This window comes from Numida meleagris, chromosome 6 (genome assembly GCF_002078875.1).
Source record: "Numida meleagris isolate 19003 breed g44 Domestic line chromosome 6, NumMel1.0, whole genome shotgun sequence".
Lineage (NCBI taxonomy): Eukaryota > Metazoa > Chordata > Aves > Galliformes > Numididae > Numida > Numida meleagris.
The window spans coordinates 5,949,592-5,971,431 of record NC_034414.1 but is presented as its reverse complement, the minus strand read 5'-3'; the positions used below and the strand labels follow the sequence as shown (position 1 = coordinate 5,971,431).

General features: G+C 41.1%; 1 protein-coding gene across 22 annotated transcripts in view; it reads left to right on the top strand.

Annotated features, from left to right (window-relative positions):
- Positions 1-21,840, top strand: part of WT1 (Wilms tumor 1) — a 244,861-nt gene that overhangs the window by 188,142 nt on the left and 34,879 nt on the right. For 20 of the 22 annotated variants that reach the window (XR_002440296.1, XR_002440276.1, XR_002440279.1 and 17 more), the window contains 2 exons: positions 1,973-2,065; positions 10,562-10,733. The gene's annotated coding sequence lies outside the window, so the exon portion shown is untranslated. Of the gene's footprint in view, positions 1-1,972; positions 2,066-10,561; positions 10,734-12,045; positions 12,171-21,840 lie in introns of all 22 variants that reach the window. The other 2 variants (XR_002440287.1, XR_002440292.1) reach the window with 2 other exon arrangements.

Below are 21,840 nucleotides of genomic sequence, written 5' to 3'. Positions count from 1 at the left end.
TCTTAGCGGAGCCTCCCAATGCCAGCTTGGCTCCGGTGAGCATCACTGGGGGTGAGCCTCCGTGTTCTCTCTCCTCAGCGAGCTAATCATTTCTGCGGCCTCTTCTGGGACCCATTTCATTTCTGCAATTCCTTGGGCTGCGCTGAGCAGAAAGGCCAAATAACTGCTTTACAAAATGAAATTGTAATGGTCTGGCTGTTTCCTGGCTTGATCTGTGCCTAGGCTTTCTTCTCGTGATCGAGTTGTTTATGGTGGAGCAGAAGGAACGTGTTTTGTTTTGCTTTCTTTGCCCGTTCTTGCACAGGAACAGATTTTCAGCCAGCTGCCCACGGCTTCGCTCCGTTCCACCTCCCCCACAATGGTCACAAATGCAGCGTAGGTCCTGCTCCAGACAAGCATTTCATTTCTGTACCGGGGCTCTTCAGCAACGTCAATAGCAGTACCCACAAATGCGGTTTTGTATGGGCTTGAAGGCGGTGTCAGTGCAGGCCTTTTAGCACAGATGCATGGGAGTAATTCTTTCTAATATGCATTCACATGCGTCTCTCTCCAGTGACCTTCATTTGCCATCTCTCAGCCTATTTAGTTAGTTTATTAGGTCCTTCTGAAGTGGTTCATAATATTCCCATAATATTGGACAAATTGCAATAATTGTATCAGATTCCAGTGTTATCAGATGGATTTGGAAGCCTCGTCTCCTGTTTGCTAACATATTAAACAGCGCTGCACCTAACGCAGCTCTTTGAGTCACCTCATTGTCAAAGCAATTGAAAGCCTTTTCTTCTTCCTCTTCTTTGGTGATTTTTACTTCCCCAGTTGATTTTGTTCCCTTTGTTGCTTTTTGTGGTGAGGGCTATCGGCTGTTTTAGAAAGAGCATTAGATTAATCAGATGTGCTTGTACTTGAGGCAGTTCTTTAGACTCTGAGCCTTATTTTCTTTTAAAAATCTCCACGCTGTTTTCTCCCTTTTCTGCAATGATGATCTGGTTGGGTTTGTATTTTCTTTTTGTTTTAAGAGTTTTGTTTGCCTGGTGTTGAAATAAGGTTTAGTAGGTTGCAATTTTCAAGGCTAGCTCAACACGTTTCCCAAAGCTAGCACTTATGCAGCAGCATCCAGCTCTCCAACAGCTAGTGGGAAATGAGCAAGGATACAGTTTTCTTGTTTTGTTATGCGTTTTTTTTAATTACTTCCTCTGACACTGCCTTAGAAAATAGTTGCGTGCGCACAAGCCAGTTCTGGGGCTCTGTCTCTCCCAAACACAAACGTTGCAGTGATTTCTGCCTTGAAAACAGTATTTGCTATTGATTTCTTTTTCTTACATGGGAAAACAGATGCCCTGAACAGTTACCTGAAAATCCTCTTTTGGATAAAATATTTAGAGTCTTTGACTGTGTTACCCTCAAATGCTCATTTATTCCTCCTTCCTGCCTCTTGGGCATGTGCCTGTGTGCATATGTTTAAGAATTACTTTATTTTCTTCTGACTTCTTGCTTGTGAAGGTTTTTCATGGACCTAATTTCTATCCTGCACCTTTAAGGCAGGAGTATGTGCATTTTTGTGTTGGGTTCAGTTGATGTAGGTGACTGTTTTGAAAGCTAGCTGCTAGCCAACTTACCGTGTAAATATAAACGTTTATTTTTCCTTGCCTTCTGCTGCTTCTTTGTGTCAAAATTTCTCTGTACCAGAGTGACTGTGATATGGTTTTGTGGATGTTAAGAGCAGCTAGTGTTATTTCTTGCATCAGGGCAGCCGTGTGATTTCAGTGAGTTCCAGGTGAACAACAGTGGGTCTTTTGTAAAGGCACTCATTCTTGCTAAAAAGACACCCACTTACCACATGCTTTCGGGTAGATAGTTTTAATCTAATACTTATTTTTACTCCTTAAAGTGAAACAGACCTTTTTTTTTTTAATGTAGATTTGTCCAACTTCTGTTTCTAATCACTGATTACTTTCATGATTTTGCTCCTTAGCTAGAAGTCCACTGATGTCAGGACTGGCACTGGCCCCAGGATGAGTTCTCTCCACCATTTTTGGGGTGGCTGTCAGCAGTCTATCATGCACAGGTAGGCATACACAATTTCAAATCATTTAGCAATACATTTTTTATTCCCTTTCAATATACCAGTATCATTATGATTTGAAAATTGGATACCAGAACTGGACATAGCAATGTTGGTCCCATCAGTGATACGTACCTGTAATATCATCATCTCCTGCATAATCATGCAAGTATTGCATTAACCTTAGCCCATGGATTGCATAGGGAATTCATGGTAAATTGATTTTCTGAAGTCCTTTTCAGTGTCACTGCATTTCAGTATATGGTCTTCTATGTTGTTAGTGTGACCTACATTCTCTTTTGACATATCTGACTGTATCTGTCTATATTAAAACCCTTTTTAAAATATTACTCCATTTTACAGGCTGATTCAAATAATGCATTATAACTGACCAGTCCTTGTTTCTCGAATACTCATTTGGCCATTTCTTTCTTTGTGTACCTTTGAAGTAATAAACTTTAAATATTTCAGGTATTTTCTCTCCTGGTCAGATAAGCATGCTTCTGTCAATTCCTGATCTGATTGTATGCGAAAGGGATTTAAAAAAAAATTATAATAGAAGCATTCCGATTAGATACATCCATATTCTGATGTGATAACCCAGTACAGCGCTTTGGGCAGCTTTTAATATGTTTATCACGCATTTTGTGTAGCGTTGCTTTTTAACAATATAATAGAAACATTACAGAAAGGTGAATTTAAAATGCAAATGCAATTATTTTTGGCAACTAAATGTTTTTAGAAAAAGAATAATGTCAGTCTTACTTAAAAACAAATGCTTCATATATATTGACTAGATGTTATGCTGTTGTTTCTCAACACTCTTTTGATCACAACCAGTGACAGCTTCTCCAAAGGCTCATCTTAGCCATCGTTCCTAATCCAAGTGGTTCTTCCACACTGCAAATTTCTCTGTGACTGTTGCTCCTTCATTTTTTTCTAGGTCAGAAACTGCTTTCCCCACCTTTTCACAGCATCAGCTCTGGAGACTGTACTTAAGCCCTTTCTCAGATCATCTAAATTTATACGATTAACAGAATCTTCTTGTTCACTGCCTCGCTCTATATACCGTGCCACAAGCTGGCATCAGCACTGGTTTACAGTCTGTCTTTGCTTTCTCCAGTGTTCATACCCTGTGAACAGGTTCCATAGAAGTCTTTTAAAAATTCCCACCAGAGTAGAGACTTCATCCTCCGTCACCTCACTCTGTGGCTTTATCTGGACAGTGTAAGTGCAAATGTTACCATTTGTACATAGTATCTTGGGCAGCTTAAGCCAGTCTTTGTTCCAGTAAGAAACTGGTTTGCCAATCTTGGTTTGCTAATCTGATCTGCTAGGCTTGCGGTGCTGATAATACATTAGTAGCCTCCCATTGGCTTTTGGAATTTGCATCTCTTCTATTACAAAAACAGCCCTGCTCAATGTTAATAGTGAGAGCAAGAGAGAAGGAAAGAGTAGGGGTGCTCAAAAGGCTCTGGCTGGATACTTTCTACAGATGAAGAGAAGGTTGTCATTTGGCTCTGTCGGGTGAACTTGAGGTAGCTCTGACAGCAGGAGGGCCCTGCAGTCCTACCAGAAGATCTGCAGCTGTGGTGGAAGGATTGCCCTTAGGAAATGACACCACTTGGGATTTGCCTCTGCACTGGGCTGGTGGGCATTCACTGGGACTGGGTGTGTGTTCCTTGAGAAGAAATTTGAAACGTTCATGCAGTAACAAGTAAGCAACAGTAGATTTCATTTTTCCATCTCTATTCCAACGTCTGGGTAAATGAGTTACTTTCACATACATATTTCATGGAATTTGCAACAGCTACTTGTCAATTGACAGAAGAGCTTTTAGATGAGGAAAGCCAGCACAGCACAACAAGAAATGCCTGCTTAACCTGTTCAGTGTTTTCTTAACGATAGCAGAGAAGCCTTGGCATATTAGCGTTTCCTCGAAGACTATCCAAATATCCACTGATTTAAGAGATCAAAGAAGCAGCAATACTTTCAGTTACACTGAGCATGATACCTGGGTGTATATTGTTGCACAACTATTGACAGCTTGGATCTCAGTTGCCTGCGGGCGGTTTGTGCACCAGACAAAGCCTGTTTGCTTAACTCATGAAGGGTCCTTAGGGGTACAGATTCTTAAGCGTAGTTTGGAGAGGGCAATTCCAGATCCCAGTGAAAACCATGACGAGGAGGAGGCTTTTAATGGTCATATGGGCTGCATGAGGCTCAACCTGTGCTGAGGCTGAACCAGTTGCAGATGGTCACGGCCTTGCTAGGATTTTGCCTCCCACTGGCTAACTGTGACTGCAAACGTGCTTTCTGCTTGCAAAGAAACGCTTCAGTTCTCCTATAAGTAAAGGAATAGCAAGAGTTTGCTAACACAAAGTCAGCAGCGCTGAAGAGCCCAACTCCTCATGTAAGTGCTTTGGTAGAGACCAGAGGTACGGCTGCATCTAAAAGTGTAGTATTCAAATGCTGAGCTCTTCAGCCTAAGTGTACCTTAGATTTTGCCTTTGGAAGGGAGAAAGTGTTATGCTGACTATGCATAAGAAAACCAATTTTGTTGCTAGTGAATACATGATAATGTATGAGAAGACATTTGTTCAGCTGAGTCACCTGTAGCCAGAGCTAAGAGACCGTTCTAGCAAGTAATAAGCTGTCATGTAGTGTTTCTTAAATGCATGGATTTTCTGAAACCCTGTTCAAGGGGTCAATAGCAGAGCAGATGAAATTGTCTGCTTCATCACAGAGACCTCAGGAGTCAGCTCTGCATTTCCCTTTATTTCTCATTCCCCTGAAGTGGTAAACTTCTTTGAGAATTTCCTCCTGGAGCAAAGAGGCTTTCATCACTAGATGTTGGGGAAAAGAACTGACTGTTTAGTTTGAGAAACACCTGTCTTTTTTTTTTTTCTTTTTTTCCTTTTTTTTTTTAAATTCTGCTTTTTTGTTGGTGGTGTTTCACACTGTTCCATAAGAAACCAGTCTATTTATTACTACTACCATTTGTTAGCCGATACTATTTTAATTGTTATATTGATTTTTATTCTAGGGCTGGCTGAGGTAAAGCTCAATCATGTGAAAGACCACTCACATCAGACCACTAGAATCTATACTGCGCACCCTGCTTCTGTGCCCTCATCTTGGATCTTACATTTGATGCTGTGTTTCAAAGGGATAGAACTAGAGAGGGTACTGGGAAAGATGACATGGAGAGAGTAAATAATCTAAGAGCCTTCAGAGGATCCACTAAGGGGGAAAAGACAGAGATGTGCACAGTAATGAGTGTCATGGAGAAAGTGATTAATGAGTGACTAATGCATTGTTTCTGATGATGCAGGACCTAAGGGGGTTCCGATGATACAGTCACAGAGGGAATTTAAAACTTTTGTCATGCAGGGCATAATTATTTTGTGGAACTCATTCCACAGGATGTTATGAGTTCAAAAAAATGAGATATAGTACTGACATGAGGTCCATGGGGGATTATTAGCATGATGGTACTCTGGCAAGCCCTAGTTCAGAAAGTCCTCCAAGCAGCTGATTGCTAGAAGCTGAGAGAGTAGGCAAAGGGCTTTCTGATTTGTCCGGTTTCTTATTCTCATTCTCTACAGATCTCCTGCTAATAGCCCAAAGGATACTGGGCAAGGATGAATTTTGGCCTGACCTACATGCTCATGGACGTAGCTAGAGCTCAAAAAGAGCAACGCAGACGGCAGAGGAGGCAGAGATTCATGCAGTGTGCTCAGTAAATGAGTGATGTGGCCTGGTGATCTTTTTTAACAGCCAGATAACTTGAAACCAAATCCACTGCAACTTTGTTCAGCTGACCCCAGTAAAGCCAGTTTCCATCAGCCTTAAGGCATAAAGAGTGTTGGTGCCTCGTAGGGGAAGTGCTTTGTACAGCGTAGTCATAATCCTGATCTCCTGGCCAGGACCTGCTGCAGGAAGGGCTTACAGGGCACCAGGGACAGTTTGTGTGTGTTCTTATCCTTTGGTAAATATGCAATGTCTCCTCCTTCGTTATGAATGAGGAAGGATTGCCTGCGGAGAAGTAATCAGCATAAGAAGAAAATTCTACAAGTGGGATTGCCATGAAGGGTGGAAATGCCTGAGGATTGGACTAATGCTTCCCTAACTTGGTAGCACTGAGAAATATTAAGAAAGAGAGGGTCCTTTTGGTACAGGACAGAGCATGACAGCAAGGCAAAGGCAAAGTTACAGAGTAAATTTGGAAGTGATATGACGGAATAAAAAAGAGTAAAGGAGTTGCAGGGAGGGTCTCCTAAAAATGTGCAGGCAAATATAAGATTGGTGCATTTCCTCAGAAGTTACTTATAAACAGCTCAGGTTATTATATCTCTGTACATTTTATCTATATATAAGAAGCTATGTCATATTGTATTTCACAACTTGCATCTAAGTATAGTCTGAAATTGCTGAGTTACAGGAAATTATATAAAACTGGTTTGAATACCGTGAAAAAACTGTATAATGTTCTTCACCTGTGCTCCTACCAGAATTGTCAGATAGAATGCCACTGCAACAATTTCACTTTGAAATCTCCTAAATGCTTATAAAATCAAGACAGCAACCTCTGCAATAAATTCTGCCTTGCGCAGAAACAAATACTGGCATCTACTAAAATTACAGAAGAGAGCGTGACTTTAATATTAGATTTCTGTAATCGCAGTTGTAAGAGCCCTATTGTACATCAGCATAATAATGCCTGATATTCCTACCCAGACAGCACAGATTCTCTCAAATCTTCTGTTCATTCATTTAAAAGTGGTATAAGTATGCAATAGATGTTTCTACTATATCTGCATCTCTCATCCTACATTAGCACTTTGTATTATGGAATTTACTTTTGGAAGGACTTAGCAACAATCTGTAAGATATGTAAAGAGTGTACGATACGCTTGTAATGATACTGGTCGCTTATTTATTTAACTGTTGAAAGCTTGAAGGCCTCTTTTAGCCCTCTGTATCAATTTCTATACGTACAAATTATGAGACCTTGAATAATGAATGTGTTATTTAAATTGTGCTGTGACACTACATAATGCTGAGAAGTCATTTTCTACAGTTCACTATTCCCATAGTCAATGGTGCTTGACTTGATTACCAGTGCCTCGTAGTCGGAGTAGATATGGGCAATGTTTTAAATTTGTTAAAAATTGGTTGGATAAAATTGTCTTGAATGAAATAGAATAGGGTGGAGAGCCTATTCCTTTTGATAGTTTCCTAGATGAGTCTTAATTTCCATGCATAAAATATCTACAATAGCTTGCATTTTATATAAAAAATAAGAGTAAAGGAACAGCTGAATGTTCTACCTGGATTCTGCAAGGTAGTAGTGGAGGAGCTAAACCCTGCTTTACATCCTTCATTACATTCCTAAATCACAATTCAGGACAAGTGTGACAAAGGTTATGTTGTGCCAGCACTCATTCTTTCATGGGTAAGGAAAGTGTGAGCAAGGAGAAAAATTCTTAGTATCCACTAGCTCCTCATGGATTAGCTTACAAGGCAGATAGAATGATTAGCATTATTACCATAAGCTATCTGCCTGCTGTGAGAGAGAGTAGGGAGCATAGTGCCCAGTGCTGGTTTGCACTGCAGGCTGCTGTGCTTACACAGCTTCAGCACACAGGGAGCTAGTGAGCCCCCAGCATAGGCTCAGTTATCCTAGGGAAATGGCTTTTACCCACCAGTATGGCTTTGCTCATCGATGCTAGTGTGACTTGCCCAGCAGAGCCACTATTTGTGTTGCCGTGGGAGGTGTTTTGCTTGTGTAGCATTTGTATGTTCCTGTATGATAAAGCACTGAGAGATTAACTTACAACACCCATGAGCCTGAAAGCAACAGATTTTAGCAGATGAAAAGTAAAATGGCTTTCACAGCAAAATTACAGAAGCCTGGTTTGCTAGAGGTTCTTTGTCACCTGTACATAGGTATGGCTGGCAGGCATGGCATATGACCTTAGCTAGCACAGTGCTCCCAGATAGGATGTGTACCGCAGTGGCTGAGTTGTCTCCCTTTCTGCAGTGAGGGTCACTCAATTGGGTTGCCCTCCTGCACTAAAACTTGTAGGGACTTGATAGTTCAGATGTTGGTACCCTGAGAATAGAGGACATAGCTGAAAGGCAGTTCTGAAACACAGCTTTGTTTCTGATCAAGACAGGAGAAACTTGAAGTGTCACTGACATCTGTTCGTCTTTGGCGTATGCTTCAATTTCAGTGAATTTTCTGGAGAGAAATACAAATTTATGTTGGGAACATTTTGCCACGTAGGTTTACCAGTCTTCAGATTTCATATCCATTTCTCAGGGGTGAATAATATGCTCTGAGTCGGCGTTGGGTGTACCCGTGTCACAACTCTTTCATGTCTCCTACCTTTCCAGGGGCATGGAGGAGACGTGGCTTTTAGTGCAAATAGTTTTGATACCTTCCTCCCTACCATATATACAGAGGGTTTATTTCCCTCTGTTGCAGAACCGGAGATAATCCACACGTTCTTGTCCCTACACCTTTCTGATCAACTTAAATTTCTAATGAGATATTAACAACGTGAAAAGAAGGAATCTTTTTTCTGAGATATTGGAATTCTTGTGAGAAGGATTTAAGCAGTTTATGATCACATAGTGTTTTTTAATTTGTCTTGATTCATGTGAAAGTAATTTGAATCCACATTAGTATTCTGTGAACTGATCATTAACACTTTTCAACTGATTTAGTAAACATATATTGCTTCCAAAATAAATAGAAACAGGAAAGGAGTACAGTTAGTGTAGCTGAGGCATGAAAACATACACATTAACATGCAAGGCAAACCACCAGTGTTGAAATGGGGCAGCACATCAAAGTTATTTTTCTAGCCATGTTTTTGCATCTCCAGAGGAAGCTTAAAAACAATACACTGAGCAGCCTAAGCCATATTTTCAATAATGTTGCTTGATACTTCTCTACAAAATGGTATACCAACTGTAAGAAATGAATTGACACAACTCCTCTATATTGGGTAGACAGGAGGGGCTTGACTCTGTGACACTCAGTGAGACGTTTGCAGAGTGCTGTTTGGCCCGAAGAGCTTCTCTAAGGGCAGTCTCTCTTGGTGTCCCTATGAAGCCGAGGTCAGCTCTGATCTGGAAGCTATGAAACCACGATAACACGTTGCTATATCCTTATCCCCTGAGAGCCTGTGCATGTCAGTACTGGAAAAAATGTAGCTCTGTCGGGTTCAGATCTGTGCAGGGACATGTCCTGCTGGTGTGGCAAGCAGGTGGAGGAGCTCAGGTCTACCTGTCCATGGAAAATGCCTTACTGGAAAATGCACAAAATCCTAGCAAGCTGAGTGCAGAGCAGTGTTTCAGCAAGCTACTAGGTATACTCTGTAGTATTTAGACTGTTTACCTGGCAATAGAGGACTTGTCGTGAAAGCCGACACATACACATCTTTTTTCAAAAACAAACCAAGCAGACATCCTTCCAAAATAAGGCGAGGGCAGTGCCCTGCTTCCACTTAGAGGCTATTGGAATATGGGGAAGGAAACTTTTTAAGCTTCTCTGCTTGCATGAAATGAAAAGGGTTAGTTGAGCTGAAGAGACTCAGAGCAAGGGCACAACGCATTGATTGCTCTCATGGCTGAGGCCCTTTCCTGGGAGAGAAGAATCCAGTCGTTTATTCTTCTTCTGTGACCTGTTGCTCTGTTTCAGTTTAACTAGAAATAAGGACACCTGGAAAAAGCCTTTTTCCTCAGAAGTTGTTGTGCTACCTGCTGAGCTCCTGGGTAAAAGGCTGAGGGAACTCTCCACCTCCTCCTCAAAGGAAAGGCTAGTGTCCTTTTTTAGGAATTTGCCCAGTTAGCTCACCTAAAAGATTCTGCTCCACCTGTGACCTACCAAACTGTATGATCCTCTTGGGGCTGGGGCATTAAAAATACTGAGTTATTCAGCCCCGCTGATAGTATGAGGCTTGTGACTGTTCCCCACATCATAAGCATGTGGGAAACTTAACAGGCTCTAAGTGCCTCTTTCTTTTGCTGACCAGGAGCTCAGAGTCTTGGCACTAAAACCATCTCTTCATCTCACAAAGTTCAGTTCAGTTGCTTTTTGCAGACCTAAGCATAAGTGATTGCCTGAATGACACCTTACTAAGCTGTGGATAAAGCTGGCAATGGGACTCCTGTCCCTCTGCTTCTCTGCAAAATTTGACCCAGGTTGGTCTTGTGAGAGGAGAGTGCTTGTTGCTAGGAAGGAACATGTTGAGCATTATCTTGTACCACTCGGGCAGCTTCTCTCTCAGAAAGTTCAATAATAATTCCTCTGCACAACCAATGGTGTGTTGGGTTTTTTTATTTATTTTTGGTGCATCATAGCTCTCTGGCAACCCTTTGTGTGTAGTGACCATACAGAAGGGAGAAGGAGGTCATACTTATCTTTCTAAGACTTCTGGAGTGGTCTCTATGCTGCTGAAATTGACGCTGTTTCTGCCATTTCAGGAGGGATGCTGACAGCAGCCAAAAACGATTTGGCACAGCTCAGAAGTGCCCAGGTGACAGCCTCCTCTACCAGAGAGCTGAGGCCAGCTTGGTCTGCACCTCCTGCCAGCAGACTCAACAGCACCAGGACAGCGAGCCCCTGCTTGTCTTGGGATTCATCTGGACTTGAAAGGTACTGAGCAGATTTGAAATCAACCTTATGCCTCATGCTAGAAGAATGATTTAGCTCAGGATCTTCTTCTATTTGGACTCTTTCACTGTTATATCTTATAAAAGCTCATGTAGAAATAGGGTAAATATCTGCAATGCCCCACTTTGCTGTGTTCTCCACCAAATTTTTCAGGGTTGACCTTGCCACAGTGAAGTGTGTTCTAAATGTCTCCTTTCTGCTCTGATGCGTTGTTGGTAATGGAGCTTTCCTTTTTTTGGAGAAACCGAGAACCCTTTTTTTGAAATGTGAAATTCTGATTCCACGTTCAAAGAAAGATTTTTGCAAATACTGCAAACACGATTGCTGACTGGCAGCTATGTCTCAGCTGCACATATGGAAAGATGGAAATTTTTTGTGAAGAGGCATAAAGTGCTTCTTGAAGCAGAGATGTGAATTCACATCAAATGAAATGTGCACAGGGGGTCCTTTTTTGCATTGCATTATAGAAAATGGTTCATTGTAGATTATCATAAATAGTAATGATCTGGGCCACACTCTTGTGTATTCAATTCTAATTAGAAATGCACTGAGCTACCAAAAATGATGCACCCAAGCCAGCTTCCTTAGGGCTGCAGTTATTTTCTACATAAATACACCTTTAACCAACAGCATATAAAAAGAGCAATGATGACATCCAGAGGACAGATAGTTTAATCATAGGTACTGTAGGTATTCACAGCAAATTTCCTGGGGATAGATCCCTCACCTACTTTTTCTGTTTAAAGTCGGTTCCTATTAAATCAGTTATTGACAGCCTGCTGAGTTCCTCTAATTCTTAGTTTTTATGAAAATGACCTTGCAAAGTTGAGCGTTTCACCTCCAGTGCAAAGATTGTATGTGCAAGGTAAAATGTGATTAGCTTCATTTTTTTTTGTCTGCGCTGTCATTACTGAATCCAACGGAAGAGTGAAGCGGTCTTTTAAGCTATTGGTAAACTTCAGGTTAATAGCTGTCTGGCTTGCTTCACCTGTAAGTGCTCCTACTGTGGAACCTCTCCCTATATGTAGGTTTTCATCTAATCTATCTCAGTAACCTTCCGTACTCTGGTTTGGTAGTTATTTTTAGTTTTGATTTTGTTCACAACTGCAAGAATATTGGCCAGGTGCACCATGTGTCGAAGTCTCTACGTTAGAAAAGCTTCTGAATTCAACTGCAATATGTATGAGTGGGTGTCTATTTTATTGACAAATTTGAAAAGATGCATTATCAATGTTAGTCCGTTAAGCACAGCTCCACAATCAGAATTTAATGGAAGCATGTTTACCTATAATAGGTTCAGATATTTGTGTTCTTCAGCATTTTATGAATTCAGAAACAGATGGGCTATGACCAGGAAGCAGTGGAGAACAGACTGGCGTAAAGCAGCTTGGCTCTCTGACAAGTGCAGGTACAGCTGTGGTATGTATTTTATTCAGCATGCCCACCTACTGTATCAGCAGCCTGCCCTACCAGCAATTCAACTACAACTGACTTAATGAAGAGTAGAAGTAAGCATGAATCCAGACTTTCCATGGATCATAATATTTGAGAACCCAGAAGAATCAACATGATGGAAATCATGCCAAGTAATTTTTTTCTCCATCTTCACATGCAAGAGGTAACACAAAAACATTGGCATTTTGAGGAGAAAAAAAACCAAGCAAACAAACACAAAATCTAATCAAATTATGGGATATTAAAATATTCCCCTTTTGGACTTTGTTAATTACTTTTTTTTTTAACACTGAAGAAAGAAACCTTAGCAAGTAAAAGTTTATGGTTTAAATCACCATAATTGTGACAAGGAATGTGATGAAATGCTGGCTGAGACTGCTTCTGTTAATGAAAGAAGAGAGATTATATGGGACCAGTTACTGAACATTTCATGCAAGAAGTATGTGGAGGATATTTATACTCCTATTTGTGCCATTGTGATCCTTGCACAGTTGCAAGTCTCATAGGGAAAGAAATTTTTTGTGACTAAAGAGGCAGTAGAAAAGAATCCTTGATCTGAATATTCCTTAACTGAAAATGTGGTATTTGCTATTTTATGCGTTGATATTTTGGAAAAGAGGTGCCTCTCTTTGTCTTTTGGCACTCTGTGCATCTGGTTAAATAGCTTTGCATTTGGGTATATTATACATTTCTATCTCTATTTCTATGTAACATCATATATTGTAACCTGCAGTAACCTAGTAGGAAAGTAAATTTGGATAAACAACCCATAATTATTTTATAGGGTGATTGTCTGACTTGAAATACTGAGGTAATTATCAAGTTAAATTCCTATGATCCCTGCAATTTCTATGAAACCTGGAGATGTCAGTACTTGAGTTCTGGCATATCTCTTAAGTAAAATTATACCACCTGAACCTAAGGTCTTAATTAAAGATGTAACAAAGCTAAGCGAAAAATGTCTATATGTTTCAAATGAAAAGCAGAATAATACTCGTAATTATAGAAGGAGCAGAATGAAACTAACTGGCCACAAATTCCACCCCTGAGGTGGTGCGTATCACAGTCCGTAGGTGGACAAATGCAAAGGGGAAACGTGGGTTGTGGGTCGGGGAAAGAAAGCGTGGAACCACTTGCTTTGAAAGGCAGATGGCTTCTTCCAGAACGCAGTAAAGAGATAGGAAAAGCCCAAATGAGAGTCACTTTTTAGAAATGTAACTCTACCATGACTCTTCTTTTATGAGGTGAGAAGTACCAGTTTGGTCTCCAAAGTGACACTATGGGAGATGTTTGCATAAATTACTTTCATTTGTATCTAGATTACAGAGAAAAAACTTTAAAACACAGCTAAATAGTAAAGAGATCTGATGAGCAGCAGAATATGCAGCCTAATCTATATGCTTGTATGTGTGCGTACATGCATCTATACTGTAAGCATAGATGTGAACCAGTGCTTACATTTGAAAACCGAATCCTGAAAGGCTAGTATGATTTTAGTGAGCCTTCTGCAGCCTTGTTTTGGGGCTCCTTCCTATTTGTGGTTCAGATGCTGTAGCAGTAGAGATATCTGGATTCGAATGACAAAGGCAGAACAGAGAATGCCACTTCAGGAAGGTAAAGCAAAGAGCTGCCGTCCAGGAATTCAGCTGTGATAGCTGAGCTGTGTGTGCCGTGTATCTTGCTTATATCGTGGGCTCTTAAAGATTTCCTTTTCTCATTCTCTTGTCCAAGCTCACATTTAACCTTTGAGGCAGTTCAGAATGTATCCCTTCATAAATCATAGTCCAGTAGCACTAACCTCAGGCAGCTCTTTAGTGTTTTTGACTCTCTTCTCACACTGTTCCTCCTCAGGCTTCTGCTGGTCATTCTCATTTCTCTCCTGATGATTTTGTCACTTCTCTTCAATGTAAAACTCGGGGGATCTATGAGACTGTACACTGTGACTGTGTTTGTGATGTTGGGGCCTCTGCCTGATGCTACACTTCGCTTCATTTACCTTTCTCATTTCATTGCTTTCCCTTTGTTCCAGCAGTGCTGCCTGCCCCCCCCGCCCTGTTACCACTGTGGGGCTGACATACTGTCCATCAGATCCTGTCCCCTCCAGCCTCCACCAAAATATGCTACCTTTCATGTTGGTGACTCCCTGAAATGCACTAAATCTTTTGTGTCCTCTAGGATTTTTTTCCGTTTGGTTTCAGACGTCCCCTAGCTGTTCCTATGCTGAAAAAACACCTCTGGACCTACTGATCCTTCACAAGCTTTTTAAAACCACTCTCTGGTATTTCTTCTGTCAGCATTTTTACAGCATTTCAAGACTAGTTGGTGTCACAAAGGGGAAGAATATTTCACAGCGAGAGTAAAATACTACAGTCAGTTCCATACAGGCTTAGTTCTGAAAAGTCACTTACGCAAAGTGTGATGTAGGATGAAGGATTAAATGATGGCTCTGAGATTTGTCCAGACACAAAAATATACCTAAGCTGAAGCTTAACCCTTTTTTTCAGTGGACAGGAAATGATGAAAAAAAAAAAAAAGCTTCAGGTATGGCAAAAACAAACAAAAAACAACAGCAACAAATAGGTGTCGTCTTCTTGGCTCCTAAAGTACAGAAATGGTCCCATCCAAAACCTCCTAGAAAGGGCCCCATTCTGGAGCATCGGTATCTTTGCTGCTGAGGTGGCAGAGCTCAGGGTAGGTGCCCTGGGGACCAGCACCCAGTTGTGCTGGCAAAATATCCTTCTGCTAATAGAAGCACTGTGATCTCCCGCGTGTAATCAGTTCCCATGAATGCTGGGTGAACCTTAGGGCAGTTTCAGCCTGGTCTCTTCTGAAGTAAAGTGCATCCGCCAGCCAAACCCACCACTGGTCACACTAATATCTGTGGTGCAAAAAGTAGGAGAAATTGGAAGGGATCCTGAAAAGAGTTCAGTAAAATGAGTGAGGAATGCTGCTTGATTGAAGAGGGTCTAGGCATAAGGGTAGCATGATGTGAGTCCTACATTATTTTCGTAACTGCAACAACAGACACAATTCTGCCTTCAGGTCTCCACAGGTGTTTGCAGGGAAAGCAGGTGGTGAGCTGAGAAATTTGGCTGAGGAAAGCACTCGGGTTCTGTAGTGAAGAGCACGAAACAAGATAAAGAGAGGGTGTTCCTTAGCTTCAGAGTAGAGCAGACCAGGAGTAATTGCTAGAATCAGATCACCTTGCAGGTATGAGTGTGACACTGTCATCACTGGAGGAAGGCTGAGAGGTGTCTGCTCTCTTTCCTGGGTGCACCAAATCCCATCTGCATTTGTCCAGCTTTAGTGAGAACTGGGAAAATTCAAGTACTGCATCTCAAGTGAGCCTCTTCCATTTCCCCACCCAAATCAAAGGGGAGCAGACGTGATGTGCAAGGTGAGAACTGATGTTTCAGGGCAGCGGGGCTGTAGGGTGACTGCAGGTGTGAACAGTAAGAGTGGGTATTTCAGGTGGCTGGTTACAGCTGATCTCAGGTTCAGAGCAGAATAAGGATTCCACTTGATCTTTTCAGATGCGTGTAAGCACAAGGCAGAGGAGCAGAGAAGATGAAAGAGAAGCTGTAATGGGAGTTGAAGTTTTTCATATGTAAGGAGTAAGGGAGATGAGTTAAAATTTAACGGAGAGGGGTTTTCAAGAGACAGTGTGGTTGCAGTGACAGAGGAAGATAGCATTTTAGATGGTGTCATGGGGGTAAACTAAAGGAGATGGATGTAAGAAAGCAGATGATGAGGAAATTGAAACAGCAATATTATTTCCTTGTCCTCCTTTTGGTTTTGTGTTTCCATCGAATGAGCTGTGAATAGGTCAGAAACAAGAGCTGGAGCAAATTCTGTAGGACTCAAAGTGCTCTATACCACCTCTGGCAGACAGTGTATATCCCTGCTGGAAAGGATGTTGGAGAAATAGCATCCTCTTTGATAGTGACTCAGACCTGAAAGTGAGAATAATAGCTCTGACTCAATCACAGGCTGTTGTGAAGGGAGATTAATGCCAGGAGACATGGCCAATTCTCTTCCTTTGTGTCAATCTACTTTCAGAATACAGCACATGCCAGTTATTTCTCTTGGAGAGGAAAGGGAGAGAGCTGATATGAGACAGAGATAAAATCTGGAGCATAATTAAACAGGCATTTTTCATATCTTTATCATTCTCTTCTTCTCTATTATGCCTTTGTGTTGATCTCTAAAACTACTGCAAGTGGGATGGATGCTGAAGGAATAGCAGCTGGTTTTGATGCCAAATAATACTCCGCATTTCATCTGATACATGACAAGATACTTACAGGCATTTTTATTGTGCATCTGATTATATAAAGCGTTTTATTAGCAGTCTATCATACAAACGCATTACGTTACTGGAATTGTCACATCTTGACATCAATTTTCAATTCAATTTCTGCCTTTTCCTCACACTTCCAACATTAAATATTTTAAAAATAATTGTGATTAACTAAACTGAGATTGCAAGCAATGTTGCTTTGACGTATTTTATTACGCTAATTTTCTTTGAGACCTGGTGTTATAGGTTGACTCAAAATAGGGATAAGTGCCTGTTTGTTGTTAAATTGATATTTCAAGTCTATCTTCAGCCCTGAGCGATCCAACAGTTTTAGTATCTGTTGGCTGTCTGGTGGGTGGAGTGGGATGGTCGCGCTTGCACACTCACTGGAAAATTCTTACTCCTGCCAGAAATGACAGTGGTCAGCTCCAACCTGCTCTGCTTGGGAGCATTCAGAGTAGTGTTTGAAAAAGTTTTAAGATGACTTATGATACAGATAAATAACCTTTCAAAGAGTTTCCCACTACATGGGGTCTGGGATAGTCCCAGCCGTGGTAATATCTTTGTCTAGGTGACGCTAGCTGGTTCGTGTTTTCAGCACTCCGTCAGGCAGCTAGAAATTCTCAGGCTGGAGAGACTCATCTATAGCCCATGTCCCTGATTAGATCTTTGTGGTCAAACTCTGTTGCCTTGTGTGACAACTCTTCCCTGAGAGCCTTGCTATCTCTTAGGCTCAAGGAGTGGTAACCTCTTTCTTCTATGCTCAGTGAACTCCAGTTCAGTTCTGGACTGGATTAATATGTGAAACTAAGTTTGAGAATGAAAAAGACTATACAAAAACATAAAAATCTATTGCCATTTGAGATAAAAGCAGCTTTACAAATCCCGTTTGGTGCTGAAACTATTTGTCTTAATAATCTGTATATTTCTTTTTATTGCTAGATGTATTTACTTAAATGTCCTTCCTGGCTTTTTACCCCTATCGGTAAGCAGCAGCAAACTTCAGCCCTATCCCATGCTGTTCACCTTCTGAAAAATGGTCCTTTGCATCTGCAGCAGCAAGAGAAAGTTCATTGCTGGCAATGACTTGAGTGAGTGGATCATGGAATATGAAAAATAGAGCCACGAGTCTACTATGATGGAGAGCTCATATCTGAAAAGCAGCCTATTGTTTTGTTCAAACACTTATGCTCTAAGGCCTTGTGTTTATTTCTGCTTGAGTTTGCCTTTCGCCTTCTCACTGATATGCAATGAATGTCATGGGACTGTTCTCAGACTGTCACAACCAAAGTATCTGCTGTCATCACAGTTGCAGAGCAGGGTAGGAAATGGTTTTTCTTTCTCATTTAGGGCTTCCTGTGTGAGGCACAGGGTTCTGGGCTGAGGCACTTCAGGGGATTTTGGCAGATGTCCTGGAACTGATTCTTTGTCTTGAACCACACAAGATCTCGGCATAGGGGCTGCAGATATAACTAGGTGTTATAGATGTGGATGTTATCAGACTCTGCTGCTGAGCTGACTTGCATTCTGAATGGTACTTTTCTGTATTACTGTAGTTCCCATCTGTCTCCAGTACTGTCACAGATACAGAGAAACTGAAGAATGCACCTAAAGGGAGCGGAGACTGAATTTGGTCTCCGGCTATACTATTCTAGAAAAGAGACCGTAGGTCCAAGCTAAGCTGGAAGGACATTCAGAGAGCATAGGAGCAGAAAGGAGCTGGTGGATAAGTAGCATCCTTGGGCATCAGCTCTCTCCCTCTGCCTACGTTGATGTGTGTGATCCACAGGGAGATGGTGGAGTCTCTGAGGTTGCACTGCATGTCTGCTCTTTGCACAAATGCAATTCCATGCAGTGTCTTGCTGTAGCTCTTGATTGCAAAGGGAATGGCTATGTGACCAGAGCTTGCTATTGTGAGCCTTTTCCTGCATCTTCACTAATGTCTGTGTCTTGATAAAGGTAATCTGTCATCAGGATTTGAGAAATAAGTTGAAGCTGGAATGCTTGCTCTGTGTGCATTTCCTTCACTGCTTCTAGGCTTTCTGTGTTACAGATAGGTGCATCTGATAACCTCCCGAAATCTGTCTCCAGACAAATATGAAAACCTGAAAAAATGTAGCATGGTTACCAAAACAGGAAGGTTGGAACCGAGTGCCCAGAAAAGCATGTACAGTGATGTCTGATCTTTGTGAAAAACGTCATGAAATTGGGATCTGGTTGCCTGCTAACATGAGCAGACATAGAAACTGTACGTACCCACTGCATCAAGAATTGGCTGCGTGTACCCCTGGCTTTTTGAGAAGTCAGACTTTCCCCACAGAAACAATGATGGCTCAGAGTTAGAGCTGGCCTTTCCAGGGAATGGGGAAAAAAAAGTCTACAAGTAGCAAACTATGATTAATTTTATTTTTTGTGCACACACACACAATGCTGTGATATTGTCTGACAGTGAATCATCTTGCATGTGCACGCTCATCTCTTACATGCCTGGAAAAGGCATTCTGTATTTTGGGACCCATTTCCTCATTATCAGAGCCAATTTGCTAGGTTTTATAAACGTTTTCAGAAACTGATTAAGCTTCATCTAAAAAGCAGTTGGGTTTTTGGCCCTCAGTATTCCTATTACTGGGCAGCCTTTCCAGAGCTTTTATCCAACCTATGACAGCCAAAACCAGTTTATTTCCAACCTTAGTTTATTCATTGCCAATTTATTTCATGTGAAGAAATGAATGAATTATCAAATATGCCAGACTGCAGAATAAACAAAAGTGATGTCACTAAACACTGCATCCAGCATGTAGGGAACAGAAGTAAAGTACATTCTGAGAGAAAAATCAATGAAAAAAGCCATATAGCTAATTACCAAGTACAATAAATGACTACCATGAAAAATAGGCCATGTCGAGAATCATCTCAGTCAAACGCAGCTGAAGACTGTCCTCCTTCATCCTTTTAAGAATTGAGAGGGTATTAAAACCTGGAACATGTAAATCAGTTGTGAAAGTTTACAATTCACTGAACCTCACGTATCTCCAGGTAGCTGTGCGCAGGGGGGATTCCGGCATGTCACTTCAGGAAAACTGAAGATAGCCAAGACTGGCTGGCGTGGAAGAAAACCACTCCCAGCAAGTCTCAGATTGCTTGCAAACCGGTGTTAAAAAGGGTGCTGTGTTTCCCAACAAAGCTGTCTGGTGATGCGGACGCTGTGACACGATCCCTGCAAAAGGTTCAGATGGTGAGATAAGCATCTATCTCAATTCTTTACGGAGCCCTTGGGTTTGACAGTAGAGAAACATATGCTGCCTAGCAGGTGAGCCCACATTTGATTTACATAGCACTTTCCTTTAATGCCTCTGGTCCTGGCATGGGCTGCACTGCATGTATGATGGCATTCAGCTGGTAGAACAGGATATTTATTCCCAGACTTAGGATTTTGCTGCGGAATACTTAGTGTGTTTAGTATGCCAGAAATGCAAATCTGAGCACTTCTGAGTCTAAAGGGCTGAGTACTGAAACATTTTTAATTAGTCATAGTTCTGGTGTGGAGGTCTTCCAGTGCTCTTTTCCGTGGTGGCCTCAGTTTACATTAACCGCTTTTTATGATTACATTGATGAGCAGAGGAGAAAATCAACATACACTCACATCCACCAAAACCAGTACTATGCTATCACAAACAGGGAAACTTTTAAATACATAAAGGGAAGTAAAACATTTTCTATTTGGTATGTGGGGTCAAATGCACAGACTGTTTCACTTCCGCGTGGCTGTGCTGTTTTCTCAGCTGTAAGGTAAAAACCTCCTCCCGTCTTCTGTTCCAGCATCATCAACAAGTTTGTTGTAATTTAATGTCTTACCTGTTGGTTCGCGTGCTTATCTTTTAGTGGTGATACCATGCAAATGAATTCCTATATTTCACTATTGATCTCTTAGCATCTACTCTTCCTTTGAGCTGTAGCCCATCAGAGATTTTTAACGCAGATAAGTAAATGCAGTGCACCTTAGGTCATTTGGAACCAAGCTTTCCAACATGTCCAGTTTGGGAAGCACTGAAAGAGAATCTGAATTCTGTTGCTTGTTCTAACTCAACTGTTTGCGTGTTTGGCTGGCTGCAAATTAACCTAGCCCTGCCTCTGAGAAGGCCCCTGTGGCTTTTCATAGGATTCAGCATGATTATCAAGTGCTATGGGAGAATCAGGGCCATAAATAGCAGAATAGTTTGGAAAGAAAAAAAATGAACTCAGTTCATAGCTGATATTAAGATATTAATAAGTAAATGAACTTGTCAGAGTGCTAGACTGGTTTTTCCTATATGGAAATCTTTGTTGTTAACCTAATGATAAAACTATAAAACACAGAAGACACTATCAGAACTATTAGAGTGAGTTACCTGCCTCTGCATAGCAGTTGTTCTCATTAATTTAGAGGCACGTAAGATGTGGATGTTAGTAAACAATGTCCATTCCTATATATGTACATCCCAACTAGGCTGCAATTAATAGCAAAGAAAATAAAAATAAACTTGACTTAATAGACTCCTGGTCTATGAGTAACTATGATAAGGTTACACATTAAATTTACTTAGAAATCAAAACTGTTAAGCCCAAACTAATAATTGCCAGGCGCAAGAAAACAATTTGTTATTTCAGATGAACCAACTTTGAAGGGATATGAAAGGAACAGAGAAAAACAAGTTCATATGCAGTCGTAGCAGATATCACTTATCACGCAGTAATAAGATAGTGGACAGCCCGGATTGCAACTGTGAAATATAGATAAAGCAAACTTGCAAATGTGATCATCTGTAACACTGACAAACAAAACTAAGAAAAAAAGAATGGAAGAGGAAAATAGAAATCTAATTCAGTAAAATGTGGAGGACAAATTACAGAGTAAACTAGAAAACACTTCTAAATTAATAACACTAAGATAGAGTCCAGTAGTGAATTTGAACACACTTGGTTGAAAAGCACATATTAATGTTCTCTCTCCCTCTGTTGTTGCTTTCTCTGCCTGGAGTGAGCACTCCTTAGAGATTTTGTTTCTCACTGCCATGATTGCTCATTTTTTTCAGCAGAGATAATGAGATCGAGGCAGGAATAGCCTTCTTTCATTCTCTTATTCCATTTCATTTTTCTCCTCCAATTTGCACCGCAGCAATGGAAGAAAGAATATCACAGTGGTGAGTTGGGAATGGTTTGTGGTCAAAAGGGAAGACTTGATCTGCAGAGTGGTCTTAGGCTGAGTTTCAGGTGGGCCTGGAGCACGCTTCTCCCTCCTGTCCTCCTTACTGAGTTGTGTTTTTTTTCCCCATCTTTACAGGTGTGTATGTCACC